This window comes from Antedon bifida, chromosome 8 (genome assembly GCF_963402885.1).
Source record: "Antedon bifida chromosome 8, ecAntBifi1.1, whole genome shotgun sequence".
NCBI lineage: Eukaryota > Metazoa > Echinodermata > Crinoidea > Comatulida > Antedonidae > Antedon > Antedon bifida.
The window spans coordinates 7,259,521-7,280,062 of NC_136233.1; positions in this window are offsets into that span (position 1 = coordinate 7,259,521).

Consider the following 20,542-nt stretch of genomic DNA (forward strand, 5'->3'; position numbering starts at 1 on the left):
AAACAATTTTCTACGCATTTCATGTCATTTTAAGTATGTAAACATTTTCACGAACGCGCATTTTTACGCGCGCGGTGCGCACATAGCGCTGAAAACACCTTTTTTTTCGTGAATTATGTTTTTCCAGCCTTTTCTAGTATTTTTACCAATTTTCAAAAAATTTCGACTTAAAATCACGTCAAATTGGACAATTTGCACGCGTTTTTGATGAACATTTTCAAAAATTCGTCAAAATTATGCCTTAGTTTCTAAACTACATTGTGGCTAACCGGACATTGTGACGTCATCGTATGGCCACTCGAATATAAAATATAGGATTTTTGTCTCTTTCGTCATAGCTCATCACATTTAATAGATCGCATCTCCACTTAGTCCATTTTTCCCCATTTTTTTATATTGTCTAGGTCAATCAATTATCTTTCGCATGATTTACCATTTCTAAAATGTTTAATGACGCCATCATAATCAAAAGCGTGAAACACTTGGGTCACTTTTTTCATCATTACAGTAAATTTCAATATGTTATAGCTCCTCAGAATGAAAAGTGATACTCATCATTAAAACATTTTATTCAAGCTGTTGAATTGTAGATACGAATTTATGTACAAATTTTGCGCATCGGATATTGTGACGTCATCATATGGCCAGTTGAATTATAAAAGTCGTATTTTCATATTTTGAGTCATAGTTCATGACATTTAAAAGAGCGCGCATCCATATTCTACGTATCCAAATTTCTTCAACACGTTAATATGTTGTTGCTCAGATAATTTCCTTCCAAAATTACTATCTACGCGTTTCATTATGATGACGTCATCATGTTAAAAATTGAAATAAAAGGCGGGTTCCGGTATTTCCACCTATTATGCACTGTATGTAGTATGTATACAGTATATTTTCTTCAGGTCACAATCGCATAATCGTTTTTCTGTGCGCAATATTCTAACGTATGACGTGCACGTGGCGTTTGCGCGTCGGATAACCAGAAATATAAGAAATAAATGTTATTATGAATGAATGAATTCGTCAAAGTGACGAGTTCAAATCTAGATTCTATCTTATTCTTATTTCTTTCCCAGAATTTTGTTGCATGTGTAGGCCCTATCTATAATTTTTGTGGACATGACATCGTATAACTTTGTCAGAAGATTGACCTTAAACTGTAGATGTGCAGGAAACTTTGTAATATGACGTTAGAGTCGTGCAGCGTAAGTTACGCGCGATTTTATGAAATTTGATGGTTGCTCAAAAATTCTGAGCAAAAAATTATTTTTCCACGAAACTTTATGAAATTGTATTTCATAATATGGAACAACTTTTGACATGATAAAAATGGCGTGCTACGCAAAAATGAAATAACGCTTAGATTCCGTTTTTATTTTAGTAATTTATTTCATTAATGGTCTTGATTCGATTGGGATAAATCAAAGCATTATGGTGTGAAGGGATAGGCCTACCTACCTACCAATCGTGTTTAACTGAAGTGTCCGCCAGAGACAGTTTAAGGGCATCTTTACATACTATTGTATTTACATTTCTATGGATCAATTACAAATTATAGCAACAGGTACGTTCTACAGAAAACTGCATCGATGGATGGGTATGGTGTGAGGGTTAGGCCTACATCGTGTTTAAATGAAGTGTCCGCCAGAGACAGTTTAAAGGCATCTTTACATAAATGTGTATTTACATTTATAATGGATCGATTATAAATTATAGCAACAGGTACGTTCTACATAAATATCAGATAAGATGTTGATTCCATTACCGACGTGCCAATTTTGTTATAACGGTAAAGGTAGACCAACTTTCCACTCTAGAGAGAGAGAGTTTATTGAATTACGATATTCTGTCACCGAAAAAAATATGATATACATTTAATTTTTGAAATGTGATACTGCCAGACTGTGACAAATTATGACTTGACTATCGTACCCTATTTGAATGTTTAAAAATAGCAGAGAAATGCAGTTTGTTTTAATATAGATATAGGCCTTGTCCACCAGAGGCTCGAAAAAATCGCTTCATACCAAAAATGATTTTCATATTATGTACAATGGTATTAAGATCTCTTCCAGTAAGTCTTTGAAGTACTTGGGTGTTGAGCTGGATCAAAATCTAAACGGAGACCTCATTGTCTCAAACATTTTGAAAAAGGTAAATTCAAGATTAAAATTTGCTTATAGACAATGTTATACATTTAGTTTACCAATTAGAAAAACTATTCTTGACTCACTGGCCCTGAGTATTATTAATTATGCTGTGTCCTCATGGTATTGGGGCATCAAAGCAGATTCCAAAGTAAGACTACAGAGAGCACAGAACAGAATAATTAGGTTCATACTTGGGAAGCACAATATGTATCATAAGCAGGATTTTTTAAGGTTAAAAATGTTAAATATTGAAACTAGAGTAAAACAAATGTCACTCAGCCACACATATAATATATTTTATAATATTAGTCCACAATTTATGTCAACTAATTTCGATAAATTTAAACATCATTACGGTACCAGAGGAAGGGATTTCAATTTTGTGTTGCCAAAAAATAATTATGTTATTAGTAAAACCTTCTTTTTTAATGCCATTTTACTTTGGAATAAACTTCCAAAGAACTTGAAGGATAATACCTCTCATATTGCCTTCAAGGTAGCTCTAAAGAAATATCTTGCCTCACAAATGACAATTTAGTACCAATAGTCAATATTTCATTTAATCTTAATTGTAAAATAAAAATCTAACTACATTGTCAATAATAATTAATTGAATATAAACTGTACACATTTAAAATATTTTTCTATGAAATGTCGTTTTATAAACAAAACCTAATTTACAAATTGATATTATCTCTAAAACCTTTTACTTATAAAATATCTGTATAATATCTAAGTTATAATTATCATACTTTATATTTGAATTTTTATGTTAATATAATTTGGTTTATGTTGAGGACCCCTTCTGAAACGAGCTCTTGAGCTTAAAGGGTTATCCTCTGCTATTCCATAATATTGTAACTTATTTTTATTGTATTATTGTTAATGTACAAATTGTTTGATCTGTCTACTTTTTTTATATGGATGGCAATAAATATTACAATTACAATCAGTAGCTAGTACTCTAGAGAGTAGAGTAGTATGGTAGACTATGCTATAAATAATAAATTAATAATATTGCTATAATAACTATGAATAAACATTAAATTATTACCCAAACCTTACTTTACAAAAATACAATATTTAATCTATCAATATTCATGATAGTTAATAAGTTTGCTCCTATGGAATTTATAAATTATATCTTAGGTACTTCTATTGATACTCAACTAATAATCTGGCTTTTTCGGGTTCTTTTAGTTCTACGGGGGCTCTACGGGGAGCCTAGCCCCCGTCGGGGACGCGAGTTTTTTTCGTCGGGGAAAATAATATACAGTAAAAATCATTCGCGTTCACTTCGTAGCTTCAGCGCCTAGAAAATCGCGACGTTCCATTAATTTTGACCATGAGTATAAACGTCGGAGGACTATTACATTTTATATGCACGCATTTACTGTAACATGCTTGCACAGAGTACTTGATGGTTGGTTAGAAAGTTTTAATGACTCAGAGGTCGTCGGCGCTTGTTTCTTAGATCATTATATCCAAGTGCTTTGACACGATAGATCACTCAATTTTGTTATTTAAGCTTTCCAATCTGGGAAAAAAAAACAAGTGTTTCTCAACTGATTTGAGTTATATTGGTTCTATATATCCACCAAAAAAAAGTTCCAGCTCATCTGGCCTGGGGAAAGCCGCCATTTTGGATTTTTAAATGGCCGCCATAAAATACATATTTTTGCTCATATATCAGCTTCCACATCATGTATGGATATAATTTTGGTGGCAAAGTATATGTTTTGAGGGTCAATGAATCCAAATACAGCATTTTGAAGTTTACTGAATGTCCGCCATCTTGTTTTTCAAAATGGCCGCCATAAAATACAGATTTGTACTCATCTCAACTTCTACATCGTGTATGAACGTGATTTTAGTGACAAAGTGTAGTTGTGAGTGTCAAGAAATCGAAAAACAGCATTTTCGTAATTCACTCAATGGCCGCCATTTTGTTTTTCAAAATGGCCACCAAAAAAATACAGATTTTTGCTCTTATCTCAGCTTCCACATAATGTATGGAAGTGATTTTGGTGGCAATGTATATATTTTGAGGGTCAAGGATTTCAATTACAGCATTTTTTGAAGTTCACTTTATGGCCCCCCCATTTTGTTTTTTTAAATGGCCGCCATAAAATACAGGTTTTGCTAATTTCGTAGCTCATATAAATAACGAAGACATGATTTTGATAACTAAGTCTATGTTTTGATTGTTACAGAATAAAAAATCAGCATTAAAATACAGAGTCGGAAAGTGATCAGATCTTATTCCATTTAGGACCAAACTTCATAGTTGAAGGCTACTGCTCCACTGCACTGGCTTTAGATGTTGCTTTTTTTTGCATACAGTTTGTTAAATACAGTAATAGTTTTAAAATTCCCAATCAAACTGGCACAACATATAATAATAACAACATTTATGTACAATCCCCTTTGTCTAGTCTCCGAGATCTATCGCTATCACAATCCTCATTATTACTATGTAAACGTCGTGAGTTAATCACAAGATCGAGTTCCATACTGATTACGACCAAAGAGGTACACAAGAAGATACCAGAGAGTGTACTGTAACTATCATTCGCGAGAAGAAACTACTAAACAAGATATTCTAAAGAAGTTACATAGACATGTAAAGATATTTTCCAAATATAAAGAGAAGCATGGCCAACTTGCAGTTAAAAGTACAACTTATGGATAAAGCAAGTAACATATCTTATGAATACATGGTAATACACTGGGAGATCAACACTAGTCACCCTAAATGGTCTGCATTTATGTTTAAATCTAGCTGCTTATCTGCCATCCTAATAACCTTCGATCAACCAATAAAGCAAGTAACATATCTTATGAATACATGGTAATACACTGGGAGATCAACACTAGTCACCCTAAATGGTCTGCATTTATGTTTAAATCTAGCTGCTTATCTGCCATCCTAATAACCTTCGATCAACCAATGTGACGTAAAGTAATGCAAATAGTTAGAGAAAGAAAACTGCCATTTGTCGTCAAACTCGAAAGATTCTTAAGAGCTTTCTGGGAAAGTCAAAAAGATATCAAGAACATTTAAGCTGTGGCTGTATCATTAGAATGATGGTATAACTGTTTAGGCATGATTGTGCAATTGGGAGCTCCAGGTTCAGATATAACATCTACAGTATGCTTTCATATTTGCAGACGCTGGTCATGGCCAAAATGCCAAAAGTGGAAGGCTATATCTGGAAATGCTGAAAGACAAATTTCAAGATATACATAAGGTTTTCTCTATTGTGCTCATGTCTGAAAACTGATTCTTAACACGTTGTATGATATCCATTCTTTTGGAACATCTTGTATTGTATGTATATGGAAATTTGTCGTTCAGGCATATTAGCCATCATGGTCAATTGTCCTATACTGTGTCTATCTGGAGACAAAATGGTACATCCTCATCTCGTGTCATCATTATATGATACATAGCTGCATCCTCTAAGAGCTTTAAAATATACAGCTCTCTTTAAAGTAGGTTATGCACAACTTCAAAACCTCAACCAACCAGTATGTCCAATATAACCAAGAAAGCTCCTGAAAAGATAAACTCCTCCGTGTCTGATTATTATGACTGGTAGATGAGCAGCTAGATATACGTTTTCAGAGTGGCTGTACCATTGTATAAAAAGAATGATCGGCATAAACTATCGTCGATTTGTCCAGTTATCGCATTATACCAATAAGATTGATGTGTGCGCCTTACAAGCGGCCAGTCTGATCTGTTCTCCAAGTTTCTGTAAAATTACAGTTTCTGTATACTGAAATCTGTGTGTTTAATGCCACATCGAACTTTTCCTGGTTATTACTGACCGTTGTATGTATTTGTGAAGATAACATCGTTGGTCTACTAGCGAAACTAATGTTCCGTTTTTCCTAGGCCAGTTTCGTTTGCCTTTCTACTCACATTCCTGTGCGGTCAGCCTTCGCGGTCAGCCGTATCCACGGTTCATTCAACATTCTTTGCCGGATTTGTCAACTACGGTAGGCCTAGGATTGTAGTAGTCGGCTTACTTCACAGAACCGAATCGTCTTATCATAACGGGTGTTCATTGACTTTAATTTCAACCTGTCAGTTCATCTATAGCGTCTATGATTTACTACGATCGTGATCAACTTCTCAGATTATCTGGAAACTTAAAGTCATCGTTGACTCCATCTGAAATTGACACTATAAATCGTTTGAATATTAATGCCTTTACTACATGCCGAGCATTCTCAACTCGAAAAACACATAGAGGAAAGAAGGCTGGTCGACGACGAAGCAAGCTTATCTCTGCCGCCACTGAACACATCCCTCAACCTCGCGGACCTGTTTCCGTGGATACTGAACAATCTCGTAGTTCGAGTTCCATCTGTTTTGGACTGTGGAATGCACGTTCTTTAAGAAATAAAACTGTTCACATTTGTGATTTTATTTTGGATGTTAAATTTGACATTTTAGTAATTACCGAAAGTTGGTTGAAAGGTGATGCAAGTGACAACCACTTCATCGCGGACGTGAGTAACACCCTCCCAAATTTCGTGGTGTCACATGCGCCACGCCCTACAGGTGGACGCGGAGGTGGAATATGCATCATTTCGCACCGTGGACTCCAAATAACACCAAATGTTTCAACAAGTTTCCGGTCTTTCGAACATATGGATATCAAGATCACTTCCAATTCATCTGTAATTAACTTGATTGCAATTTACAGACCACCACCATCGACAAAAAACAAACTTACCTTTGACTTGTTCATCACTGAATTCTCATCACTTCTTGAATCAGTCTCTTGCACCAAAAACCTTCTGATTGTTGGTGATTTCAATATTCACACAGATGACCTCTTGGACAACAACACCAAGCGATTTGATGAACTGCTTGACACGAGTTGTCTTCATCAACATGTCCAAGGCCCCACTCACGTTAGTGGGCACACACTGGACCTTCTAATCTCTCGGAAAAACGACAACATAATAAAACAAACCACTGTCAAACAAGGACTACCATCCGACCATATGGCTGTCATCAGCCTGATGGATTTATCACATCCTAAACAACCAACGCGGACAACCTCCTTCCGCAAACTTCGTAACATTGATCTAAATTGTTTTGTGGAAGATATAATGAATTCCCCGCTCGTCTGCGCACCGGAAGATAATGTCTCCGATCTCGCTGACCAATACAATAATGTATTGCAGTACATCCTTGACCAACATGCTCCGTTAACAACTAAACTGGTCACCATTAGACCACGGGCACCATGGTACACGCATGAACTCCGTGAAGCGAAGTGCGTCAAACGGAGATCAGAACGCAGAATGTTGAAATCTGGTTTGGATATCGACAAACAGAGGTACAAGTTGGAATGCAAAGCATATAAAGATATGCTAGATCTAGCAAAATGCAATTATCATCGCAATGAAATCGCTAATGCGGATGACAAGAACCTTTTCCGCATCATAAGTAAACTGTACTCGGTCGATTCTTCTCCTGTTCTGCCAAAACACACATCTTCAATGGATCTCGCAAACCAGTTTGGCTGTTTCTTTAATGAAAAGATTCTGAAGATTTGCAAGAAACTTAACTCCATAAACACTCCACTAATAACTGTCAACGTCGACGATTCATGTAATAGTAGTTTCGCTAAATTCGAGCAAACATCAGAAGATACGGTACGCAAAGTCATCGCTGAAAGCGCATCTAAGTCCAGTAGACTTGACCCAATTCCAACATGGTTACTAAAAAACTGCATTGACGCTCTACTACCGCATATCACTAAAATCGTCAACATGTCGCTGTCATCTGGTACTGTACCATCTGCATTTAAATTGTCCCTCGTTATGCCTCTGTTGAAAAAGCAAAATCTCGACTCCAACGTCCTACAAAATTATAGACCAATAGCAAATCTTCCCTTCCTTTTCAAAGTCTTGGAAAGAATTGCAACTGCTCAGATAAAAGCATATATGGATGAACATTTCCTGTTTTCAAAAGTCCAATCAGCCTACCGCCGCTTCCACTCAACTGAAACCGCTTTATTACGTGTTACAAACGATCTACTACTTGCTTTAGACAAAGGTAATGAAGCGGTACTTATTCTACTCGACTACTCCGCCGCATTTGACACGATCAATCATGATTTATTATTTCAACGTCTTCAGAAAAGATACGGCATAAGCGGAACCGCATTGAAATGGTTTATTTCATATTTTGAGAATCGTAGACAAGCAATCATTGTGGGTGATTCGATGTCTGATGAGTTCGCTCTACCCTGGGGTGTACCGCAGGGATCCGTAAAAGGTCCACTCGATTTCATCTTATACACTGGACCACTCAGCAACATCATTGATTCCCACCCGGAAGTTCGTCATATGATCTATGCAGATGACACTCAACTATATTTAATCATGAAACCTACACATCATTCTGAATCTGTTAACAGCCTTGAATCATGCATCGCAGATGTTCGCTCATGGGCCATTCAAAATAAACTCATGTTCAACGACTCCAAGACTGAAATGATCCATTTTCATTCAAAGTTCCGTGAGGCATCATCATTTCCTTTGGTCCATATCGGAGATACTTGTGTCTCTACCTCCAGCTCAGCCAGAAATCTTGGCGTCCAACTAGACAACAGCCTCGGTTTAAAAGAACACATTCGTAATGTTTGTCGTGGTGCTTCCTTTGGAATTTACCAGATCGGCCAGATTCGTAAGTACCTTGACAAAACATCAACTGAACGTCTTGTTCATGCTTTTGTTTCATCCCGTCTGGACTGTCATAACTCGCTTCTGTACGGCCTACCAACTTCTTATCTGTCTCCTCTTCAACGAATCCAAAATTCCGCCGCAAGACTTATCACTGGCACTAAACGACATGAACATATTTCTCCCGTTTTTCGTGACTTACACTGGTTGCCTGTTGTTCAGCGCATTCGTTTTAAAATCCTGTTGCTGACATATAAGGCCATCAACGGATGTGCTCCAGCCTACATATGTGACATCATTACTCCGTCAACCAACTCTTCGCTTCGTTCATCCTGCAGACTTCTTCTAAAACCTGGACCCCGTTCCAGAACTCGGTTTTACGGTGATCGTGCTTTCGCTGTCGCAGCCCCAAAACTCTGGAACACTCTACCCCTCGAAATACGCTCATCAAAATCTGTTATCACATTTAAAACTAAACTCAAAACTCATCTCTTCAGAGAAGCATAATCACACGCTACTACTTGCACAGATCTTGGAAACACAGCGCTTTGAAACCTTTGTCTCTTGCGCTTTATAAATGTTATTTATTATTATTATTATTATACCTACATGCATAAATCCAGACCAGTTATGGTGAAGTAGTGTTAGTCCCCAGTGTATTAGGTAACCATCCATTCAGTCACATAAGATATGTTGCTTTAAATTGCTTTACTTGCTTTATCTATAATGTATCTGATTGGAATGCTTAACTAAAGTTGGCCATGTTTCTCTTTAGGATTTGGAAAATATCTTAAAATGTCGTCTAACAAACATTTTTAGGATATTTTATTTTTAGGTTCTTCACGCGAATGATATAGTTACAGCACATCGCGGATATCTTCTTGTGTACAGTATCTCCTGGGGTCATAATCATTGTGGTTCCCATATTATCACCAACATATTGACATGACTTATTCTCGTCATCACTTTCCAACTGTATTTCAAAAGCTGAATTTTGTTTTTATTCTGTAACCTTCAAAACATAGGCTTAGCAAAATCATAATCATAGTAGCTCATAAAATTAGCAAAAACCTGTAGCTTATGGTGGCCATTTTGACAATCAAAATGGTGGCCATTGAGTGAACTTCAAAAAGCTGTATTTAGATTTCTTGACCCTCAAAACATAAACATTGCCACCAAAATCACTTCTATGCACGATGTAGAAGCTGAGGTACGAGGACAAATCGGTAAATTTTATGGCAGCCATTTTGAAAAACAAAATGGCGGGCATTAGGTGAACTTTAAAATACTATATTTGAATTCCTTGACCTTCAAAACATATACTTTTCTACCAAAATTACGTTCATATGATGTAGAAGCTGAGATAAGAGGAAAAATCTGTAAATTTTATAGCAGCCATTTTGATTTTCAAAATGGCGGCCATTGGGTGAAATTCAAATTAATGCTGTATTTGGATTCCTTGACCGTCAAAACCTACATTTTGCCACCAAAATCATGTCTATACATGATGTAGAAGCTGAGATAAGCACAAATCTGTATTTTAAGGCGGCTATTTTGAAAAACAAGATGGCGGTCATTGAGTAAACTTCAAAATTCTGTATTTAGATTCCTTGACCCTCAAAACATACACTTTGCCACCAAAATCATTTCCATGCATGATGTAGAAGAGGAGATATGAGCAAAAACCTGTATTTTATGGCGGCCATTTTGAAATCCAAAATGGCGGCTTTCCCCAGGCCAGATGAGCTGGAACTTTTTTTTGGTGGATATATAGACCCCATATGACACAAATCAGTTGAGAAACACATGTTTCTAATTTTTTCCCAGAGAAAGTGTAAAATGGGGATACTATTTACAAATATGGTTTCCATGAAAATGTTGTTTACTGGTTTAGTAATTACTTAAAAAACAGAAAACAGTTTGTATACTGTAACAATAACAAATCTACACTTAAAGAAATCAATATTGGTGTTCCACAAGGAAGTGTCCTGGGACCCATCCTGTTTCTCATTTTCATAAATGATATTTCGCAGTCTATAGTAAATGGAACTTGCAGTGTTTTTGCTGATGATGTTGTGGTTTACACCTCAGGTGATACTGCTAAGATAGTAAATGATTCATTACAAATAATTATTGATAACATTGGTAAATGGTATGATGACAACCACCTCTCTATAAATACTGAAAAAAAACAAAGGTTATGTTACTAAGAAACAATCATACAGCTGACAGTAATGATTTAAATATACAAATTGGAACCAGTAAATTAAAACAAGTTGATAGTATAAGGTATCTGGGAGTCGTAATCGATGAAATGTTAACTTGGAAACAAAATACTCAATGTCTTAGTAAAAATATTGGATATAAAATAACAATGCTAGGTAAAATGGCTAGTAGTTTAAGTAAACCGTTACTAGAAACTCTATATATAAGTACAATTCAGCCTTGTAGTGATTATGCTATAACAGTCTGGGGAAATACGACAGAGTTAAACAAAAATATTTTAAAGCGACATCAAAGAGCTGCTCGAATTGTAACTAACAACTTTGATTATATTAATGTAAGGGGTGACAACATCATCCAGAACCTGTCGTGGCAAACTCTTGAAGAGAAACGAGATTTCTCCCTAGCATGTCTAATGTATAAATGTGTTTACGGCCTTGCACCAATTAGATTAGTAAATGAAATTGAATTGATTCGCGATATTCACACCCACTTAACACGTGGAGTAGAACATTTGAATGTAACAATACCTAAATACACCCTTAGTAAAATGAATTCGTCCTTTAAAGTTGCAGGCGCAAAAATATGGAACAGTTTACCAATTAATATTAAATCGGCACCAACAATTACGTCCTTTAAGGCTAGATACAAATCTCATTTCTTTTCATAAACACTGTGTTATATTTAATTAAGTTTCTCTTTTGTATATTTTGATTAAGACAGAACCACAATGTAAAACAGATACACTGTTATCTGATTGTTTTATCCTGTATAAATATATTATTATTTATTATTATTATTATTATTTAATTGCCAGCGATCTAAAGCTTGGTTTTCACTAGCGACGCAACGTAACGCAACCTACGCAACGTATGTAAATGCCCTTCCAATAATTGTGTTTGCCTCCACCTGCGTGAAATCGAACCTGCTTGTTGCGCGTCAACGTTACAATGCCGTAGACTTTGACCTGGTTCACCCCGCGCCTGCGTGAAATAAAACCTACGATGTTTGCAGCACTATTGTGTCGTCGGTTCCCACTTGTGATTACGCAATACAGCACTTTGCGTCGATTCGTCGCTGCGTTACGTTGCGTTCTAGTGACATAACGTAACGCGACGCAACGTAAGAAAATGCCCTTCCAATAATTGTTTGCCCCGCCTGCGTGAAATCAAACCTACGATGTTTGCAGCACTGTTGCTCGTCGGTTCCCACTTGTGATTACACAATACATCACTTTGCGTCAATACGTCGCTGCGTTGCGTTCTATTAAGCGTGGTTTCCACTAGAACGCAACGCAGCGATGTATCGACGCAAAGTGCTGTATTGCGTAATCACAAGTGGGAACCGACGACGCAATAGTGCTGCAAACATCGTAGGTTTGATTTCACGCAGGCGGGGGCAAACACAATGATTGGAAAGGCATTTGCTTACGTTGCGTAGATTGCGTTGCGTCGCTAGTGAGAACCAAGCTTTAGGAACCACGCGTTGTGTAGGCCTACTGTGTATCGACGTACGTATGGCAAGCCGTTTTATCATTTACCTCTGAATTAAACTTAAGTTGAATACATTGCACTTAAGTGCAATACATTCAACTTAAGTGCAATACATTCGACTTAAGTGCAATACATTCGACTTAAGTTTAAATGACTTGCACTAAAGTGCAATTGTAACTGCACTTAAGTTGAATACAAATTTTAATTAAACTTAAGTTAAATACAATTGCACTGAAGTGTAAATGGATCGTCATTTTGCCCAATTCGACTTCAGTGCAATTGAATTTAACTTCAGTGCAATTGTATTTAACTTCAGTGCAATTGTATTTAACTTAAGTGCAATACGATCGTGTATTGGTTTTTTTTACACTTAAGTGTAATGTGATTGGTCCGTGTGTTGGTCCGTGTTATAATATTTGTGGTACGCCGGGGAAACAAAAAACACTATCCGTATTAGAATGACACAACACAGATGAGCTATCAAAACATTAAAGCTTGATCAACCTGTAGCCGAACATTTAAATTCAGCTGGTCACTCGATTAAATTGCAAATTTCAGAGTTATTGCAATAGACCATGATGTCAAATGGAGCGACAAAACTCGCAAAGACAAAGAAAACCACTTGGCATTACTACTTAAAACCACAAAACCTTTTAGACTTAACTTTAGGAACATACTCCCAGATAGGTAAAATTATTCCATTGACTACCAAAATTTAAGTTTAAATATTAACCACAATTTAAGTTCCATTCCAAAATTGTTTATATCTCTACCAAGATACCTTCTTTGTTTTCTACTCTTATTCAGTCTCCACCCACCATTCACCACTCTGTCTCTTTTGTTATATTTCCTTTATTCCTGTCCACCCAGGCAGCACTTGCCAGTTCTTATGCTATGACTTTATCCAAATTCCTTTACTTGCACTGATGAAGGGCTAGTGTTGCCCGAAAGCTCTGCTAACTTTTCTGGCTGTTTTACTTTATCGTTTTGATTTAGCTTTTCGCTTTTTTTTCCAGCCACTGAAGCCACATTTTTTCAATAATTTGCCTTTGGATTTATATATATATATATATATATATTTATTTTAAATCCAAAGGCATATTACTGAAAAAATGACAATGCTGTGGGTATCAGTGGCTGGATCTCAATGTGGTATTTTGAGGGGAAAAATGAAGATTGAGGGCGCTGTTCACACAAGTAAAAATACACTTTTTTTGCTTGTATTTAATTAAGTTTTAGCCATAATAATTTGAAAATGGTCTTATTTGATAGATAATTAAATTTTCTTTACATCAAAAAAAAATAAAACTTTATTTTAAATACACATAATTCTGATAAATTCATGTGAAGTGCTTAAAATCAGCAAATATAACACATGTTAATACTAGATAACAAACGCTAGTGATGTTAATAAATTACAAAGTTAGTGATCATAAATCGAATTAGTTTACATTTCTATAAAATGTTGTTATTATACAACATATAAATGTAAATTTTTCGAACAATTTCACAAAAACAACCCTTTTACGGCCAATAGCTTTTGAGATTATAGGAATGTGTACTACAAGTACAGGTCATAGGTCAATAAAATATTTTGGGTCATTTTCTTGAAAAGGTTAAAAATGCCAAAAATCATACTTCTAGCCATTTTTGGACAAACTTTTCCATTAGAACGAATATTAATATTCATCTCCCAAATAATTTGACACTAAAATTATTTCATTTAATCTAAGCGTTGCAAAGATATGACCATTTTGTTTTCAATGGGTCAAAACATTCAAATTGAGGTCAGAGATGAATTTTAGAAATTTGACAACATGGGTTTTTATAACCAGCATGATTCAAATATTTATAAAACACAATGTTTACACTTTCCCAATGATCTGCACACGGAAATACAAAGGGATCTGGACTAGTGTGACAAATTAGCGTATTTTAACAAATTTGTGGCCAATTTTCCGTAATATTCTACGAAATCAGGATTTTCTTTAATGATTCTTTCCTTAAGTAACATCGACATTTTTTGGAAGTCGTGTTCGCATCCTAAAAAATGCGGCGTTCATTAATTTTGTTGCGTCATTTTCTTTTGTGCCAGTTTTTTTAAGATGTGTTCGAACATTTTTTTCCAGATCCATCTGAACGAAATATTAAGTTGTTTCTATGACTTGTGACCCACCTATTCCAGTTCCATGTAATTTACCTTGCAGATGAGATAAAAATAATATAAAATTATAGGGTTACTGCGAAAACAAAAATAGCTTTAATCCATTGAATTTCGGAACGGCTCTGGCTGTGCGCTCCATGCACGCGCGTCGGGAGATTTCCCTTTTATAAAAAAATAACACGAATTTATTAGTATTATTATATTTATTACTTAGTAAAATAAAAAACGCTACAATGACGTACGCTCGTTTTCCATTAATTTTTTTATCTAAATAATTCAGTGATCATATACACAACAATTACATTTTAATAATAGATTAATAACTTATTTATAAGCAAGAAATATTTCTTACAAAAAACGCTGCTCGCTTATTGACGTAACAGTTTTATTGTCCCTCTGAAAAATATTTTTTATTTCAAATTTGTTTTTGAATGCGTCATTTTATTGTCAAATAATAGTTATTCACGTTAACCAAACAATTAATTACCTGAAAAAATGTAATTTAAAGCAACAAATTCTTAAATTGTCTGTCAGTTTCTTTTGTCTTTTTATACGTGAATAAATATTATTTTTTTGTTACAGAAGTGAATAACTTGTATTTGAAGTAAAATACAACAAGAATTCATACTTTGATATGAAACAGACTCAATTTCTGTCACTTTAGTTTATTTTATTGCTAAGGTCAAGCCTAGATACTTCAAGTGTGAAGTATCCTATTACAACAAAAACTTTAATGGACTGTTTTGATAATAATTAAATGATTATCTGACAGCGAATTACAGTATTATAATATCGGTCTAGATTTGACAGTCAAATGTATTTATTTATTTCATTTCCCAACCAACAGTGAACTCATGGTTCACCACTTACAGGAGGGAACACAGACAAACACGTACTCATACAATAAAAAATATTAAACTAAACTACTAACAATGTTACGAAACTTACGGAGATTATTACTAAAAATATCTAACTCAGGGTTTCTTAAAGTAAAAGAAATATAAGTTTGACTTAATCTACTAATAACGGGACGACCGAAACACAACTGGTGTCGGCCTATGTACATTTTGACATAGATCCCGGGCCGACGACTCATGGCGCAACCCCATACTTCTGTTTGGGTTCTAGTTGTCGATAGATATTAATCAAGTGTATGTTGCTATAAGTATTAGTTGTTGGAAAAAAAAACATTTCTAGCCTAGGCCCTAGTAGTAAAACGTTAATAGCCTAGGCTAGGGAGAGTATTTGATTTGATCTTCAACACAGAAGGCTTGGGCTAGGCCTACGACTTGTTTCACATGACTGAGATAGTTAGTCAGTCTACCTACATAGATGAGACGGTGTATCTGGCTCAACCATAGTGCACTATTATAATTTGACAATATTTACTAATTGCGATATTATTTATAAGTTAATATTTAATTTTTTTAAAATACTTTTTTTTTTGTGGCGAAATGTAATTAATATCGTATACAATGTCACACCGTGGTAGTACAAGAAGTAAAACTAAAAGTCTAAGTAAAAATCCACAGGATAAGAGAGATCAAGACAACTGCTGCATTGGTTGCAATGATCAGATAAATGGGGTTACTAAATGTATACAGTGCGAAAGATGCGAAGGATGGAACTGTATGAAATGTACAGGTTGGTCTATCAATACGAGATGCTTCCTCTGTGCAATCAATGCATTGGTTTTGCCATAATTGTGAAACAAAGGCTGTAGAAGCAGTTGTCTCAGACAAAATTATAGAAGAGAAAGTGTCTTACTTTCTTAAATCTACAGAAAATAGAATTTGGAAACTCGAAAAAACCATAACAATTTAAATAGCCCACCTAAATGATAAAGTAGATAAACTAAATAATGAGGAGAAAATAGAAAACATAAGAGGCTCCTTGAAGGAAATTGTAGGCCAAGAGGTCAAAGAAAAATTTGATGAATACATGGATAGAGAAAGAAGGAAAACAAATGTAATTATCCATAATGTGCCAGAATCAATTAATGATGACCATATTGAACAAAATGAAGATAAGGCAAAAATAACAAATATCTTTGCAAATGATCTGAATCTTCCTGATGTAAAAATTATAAACACACTTCGATTATGGTAGACCTAGGCTTATGAAGGTGGTGCTGGACTCAACAAATCTAAGAGGGATATCCTGATTAATTCTAAGAAACTTAGCAAGCTGGATTCAACTAAAAACATATATATTACACCAGACTTAACACAAAATGAAAGGGCCAAAAACAAATTAATGAGAGACGAATTAAAATTAAAACGATCAGAAGGGAATGATAGATGGGTGATACGAAGGGGAGAGTTGGTTAAACTAGATGTCGAAAAAAGTAGAGAGTAACAAAAAAAGAAAATTTAAGTTTAAGAAATGTTGAAGTTAAAGAAAAAGAAAAGTCTATTTTATATTCCGATTATGCTAGTTTTATGGGACACCAAGAAGTTCCTAGTGTGGAATTATTTAACTTAACAAACATTGATGATCCTCAAACAGAAAATTTTAGAAAATCACGTCAAATTGAGAAAGAATATGGAAATGCTCGGCATTCCATAATGTTGACGAGAGTAAAAGTAATAGAAATGAGACTAGTGTGGTCAAAGAAACGGATAGCAGATTGTATCAAAAAAAAATGTTACGTTACCTCACAACATAATAATTTAGAAAATTCCTTGACAATTACCATAGAAACTAATAAATTACCTGAATTATTAACTTCTTGACCATGTTTATATACAAATGCAGGTTCATTACCAAACAAAATTATAGAATTGAGGATGGTACTTCAGAATTTAAAGTCGCGGCCTATGGTTATTGCTGTAACGGAAGTTAAGCCTAAATATAGTAAATTCCCTGTCTCACCTGTTGAGTTGAGTATTGGTGATGATTACGAAATGTTTCATTGCAACCTAGATGTAAATGTAGGCAGGGGTGCTATTATATATATTCATAGAGATCTAAGATCAAGATCATGGAATAGTCCTGATGAAAAAAATTGGTTAGAATCAGTATGGGCCGAAATATCCCTGCAAGATAATGATAGGATGTTAATAGGATGTGTTTACAAAAGCCCGAACAGTAGTCTAGAAAATAACGTCTTGCTACACATAATTTGTTAAGGGGTATCAATAGGAACGGTTTTAGTCATATAATGTTATGGGCGACTTCAACCACCCTAATATAAACTTGAGTCAACTGTCATCACCCAGTACACAATCTAGCATATTTATTGAGGAATTTAGATATAGCTTTCTGTTTCAACATATTACAAAACCTACCCGCTCACGAATTGATCAGTAGTCCAGTTTACTGGATCTCATTCTGACAAATGATCAGGATATGATAACTGATATAGAGCATCTTTCACCTTTGGGGAAAGGAGATCATGAGATTATTTGTTTCTCGTACTGTTGCTATATTAAATTGAACCAAACAACCAAATACGGTAGAGCTAGCAAAACAGAGTTGGAGGAGCAGAGTCTTCACATATGAAGTTGGCTCCTAATACGAAGAAGAAGAACCAACAGGATTCTAAACTTTATTGCTATTACAAGGAAAATAATACAAAACTGCTAAAGTATCTCTCCTTAGATTGGGAGGAAGAATTACAAGCGTCCATTGATAAATTTGTACCAACACGTAAAATAAATAAAACAACCAATGAAGAAAGTAGAACACAACTTAGTAAACAGATTATTGATAAAATAAGGAAGAAACATAGAGCATGGCAAAGATACATGGAAACAAAAAATTATAATAAGTTCCTGAAATATACTAGGCTTCGAAACCAGGTTAGATCACTAACTAGGAAAAATAAAAGAATGAGCTAAATCAAATCCAAAAAGGTTTTGGAGATACACAAACTCTAAATTAAAGCTAAAGAAAGGTGTTCCTGACCTAATAACTAACAATGACTTAGTAAACCCTGTGTATACAAAAACAGATGTAGATTTTGCATTTACAAGATAACAATTTACTTTCTAATTAGAAATTTGGATTTGTATCAGGACGATCTACAACTTTACAATTGTTGAAGGCCTTAAATCGATGGACAGAATTAATAGATGCGGGTGGATCAATTGATGTCATTTACATGGACTTTGCCAAAGCATTTGACAAGGTTCCACACCGTAGGCTTCTAGGAAAACTTGAAAGCTATGGCATTCTTGGAGAAGTTGGTATGTGGATCGAATCATTTCTGTATAATAGAACTCAGAGAGTAATAGTAATGGAAAGGCATCAGAATGGCATAATGTTTTAAGTGGAATCCCACAAGGCAGCGTCCTAGGGCCACTCCTTTTTGTTATTTATATCAACGATATGCCAGAATGTGTAAATTCTGAGGTATTACTTTTTGCAGATGACAAAAAATTTATAGAGAGGTCTCAAATTTAAATGATCAGGATCTTGAGTCTTTTAGGAAATGGTGTGAAACTTGGTTACTTGAGTTTAATATACAGAAATGTAAGGTTTTGGAATTAAGAAGGAATGCAACACATATTCAATATGAGTATTCATTGGACCCAGATAGTAATACTGAAAATCTCCTACATGTCGTCCATGAGAAAGAACTAGGAATTATAATAGATAGTAAATTATCATTTGAAATGCATATAACAGAGAAGGTCAACAAGGCAAATAGGCTAATGGGACTGATTAGGCGAGTTTTCACTCTGAATGCAGAAATTTAAAGCCATTGTTAGACCCCATTTGGAATATAGTGTTTCTGTGTGGTGTCCATATTTAGAGAAACATGTAGATCTTCTAGAAAGTGTTCAACGTAGAGCTACACGTTTATCCCTAACCTTAAGGGGTTTAATTATTTAAAACTGCCTACTTTGGTCTATAGAAGATGTCGTAATGACATGATTGAAACTTTCAAAATTCTAAATGGCTATTATGATAAATCAGTATCTGATTTCCTAAAACTAAATGTATCTAATAGAACACGGGGGCACTCTCTTAAGCTAGCTAAGACTAAGAGAGTTTCCCATTTGGATAAAAGGAAATTTGCCTTTAGCCGATAATTGGAATGCACTACCTGAACATGTTGCAACCTCACTAAACAGTTTTAAAAATAGTCAGAACAAATTCTGGCGGAATTAACCAGTAATATACGAGTTAAGTTAAGGATTCAAAATACCAGGATTGGACCAATTGGATCTGGATATAGAGGACTTTAGTTCTGCGTCCAGTATATAACCTAAGTAAACCTAAGTAGGCTAGTACACACCAATCGTCATGCAGTACACACCAATGGTCATGCAGTACACACCAATCGTCATGCAGTACACACCAAACATCATGCAGTACACACCAATCGTCATGCAGTACACACCAAACATCATGCAGTACACACCAAACGTCATGCAGTACACACCAATGGTCATGCAGTACACACCAATCGTCATGCAGTACACACCAATCGTCATGCAGTACACACATGCAGTTAGTGGGTACGAGTTGGCACCAAGCCTAGTTAAGCCTACTAGCCTAGTAGTACAAAGAATGAGTAATCCGTTTTCCCTGTAACAGTATTGTCCATGGCAGTTACGACATTGAAAATTAGAAGCCATTTTTGTCATGCAGTACACACCAATCGTCATGCAGTCAAATATTGCGTAATTTATACCGCCACCTATCGACGAAATCGAATATCACGTGACGTTTATTAGACGGCTGTAAAACTAAGGCTATACAAACTTTATACTACAGCAACTCACGCTGTCTACTACTACTACTACTACTAGGCCTAGTACTACTACACCGCATGTGCTTTACGTCCT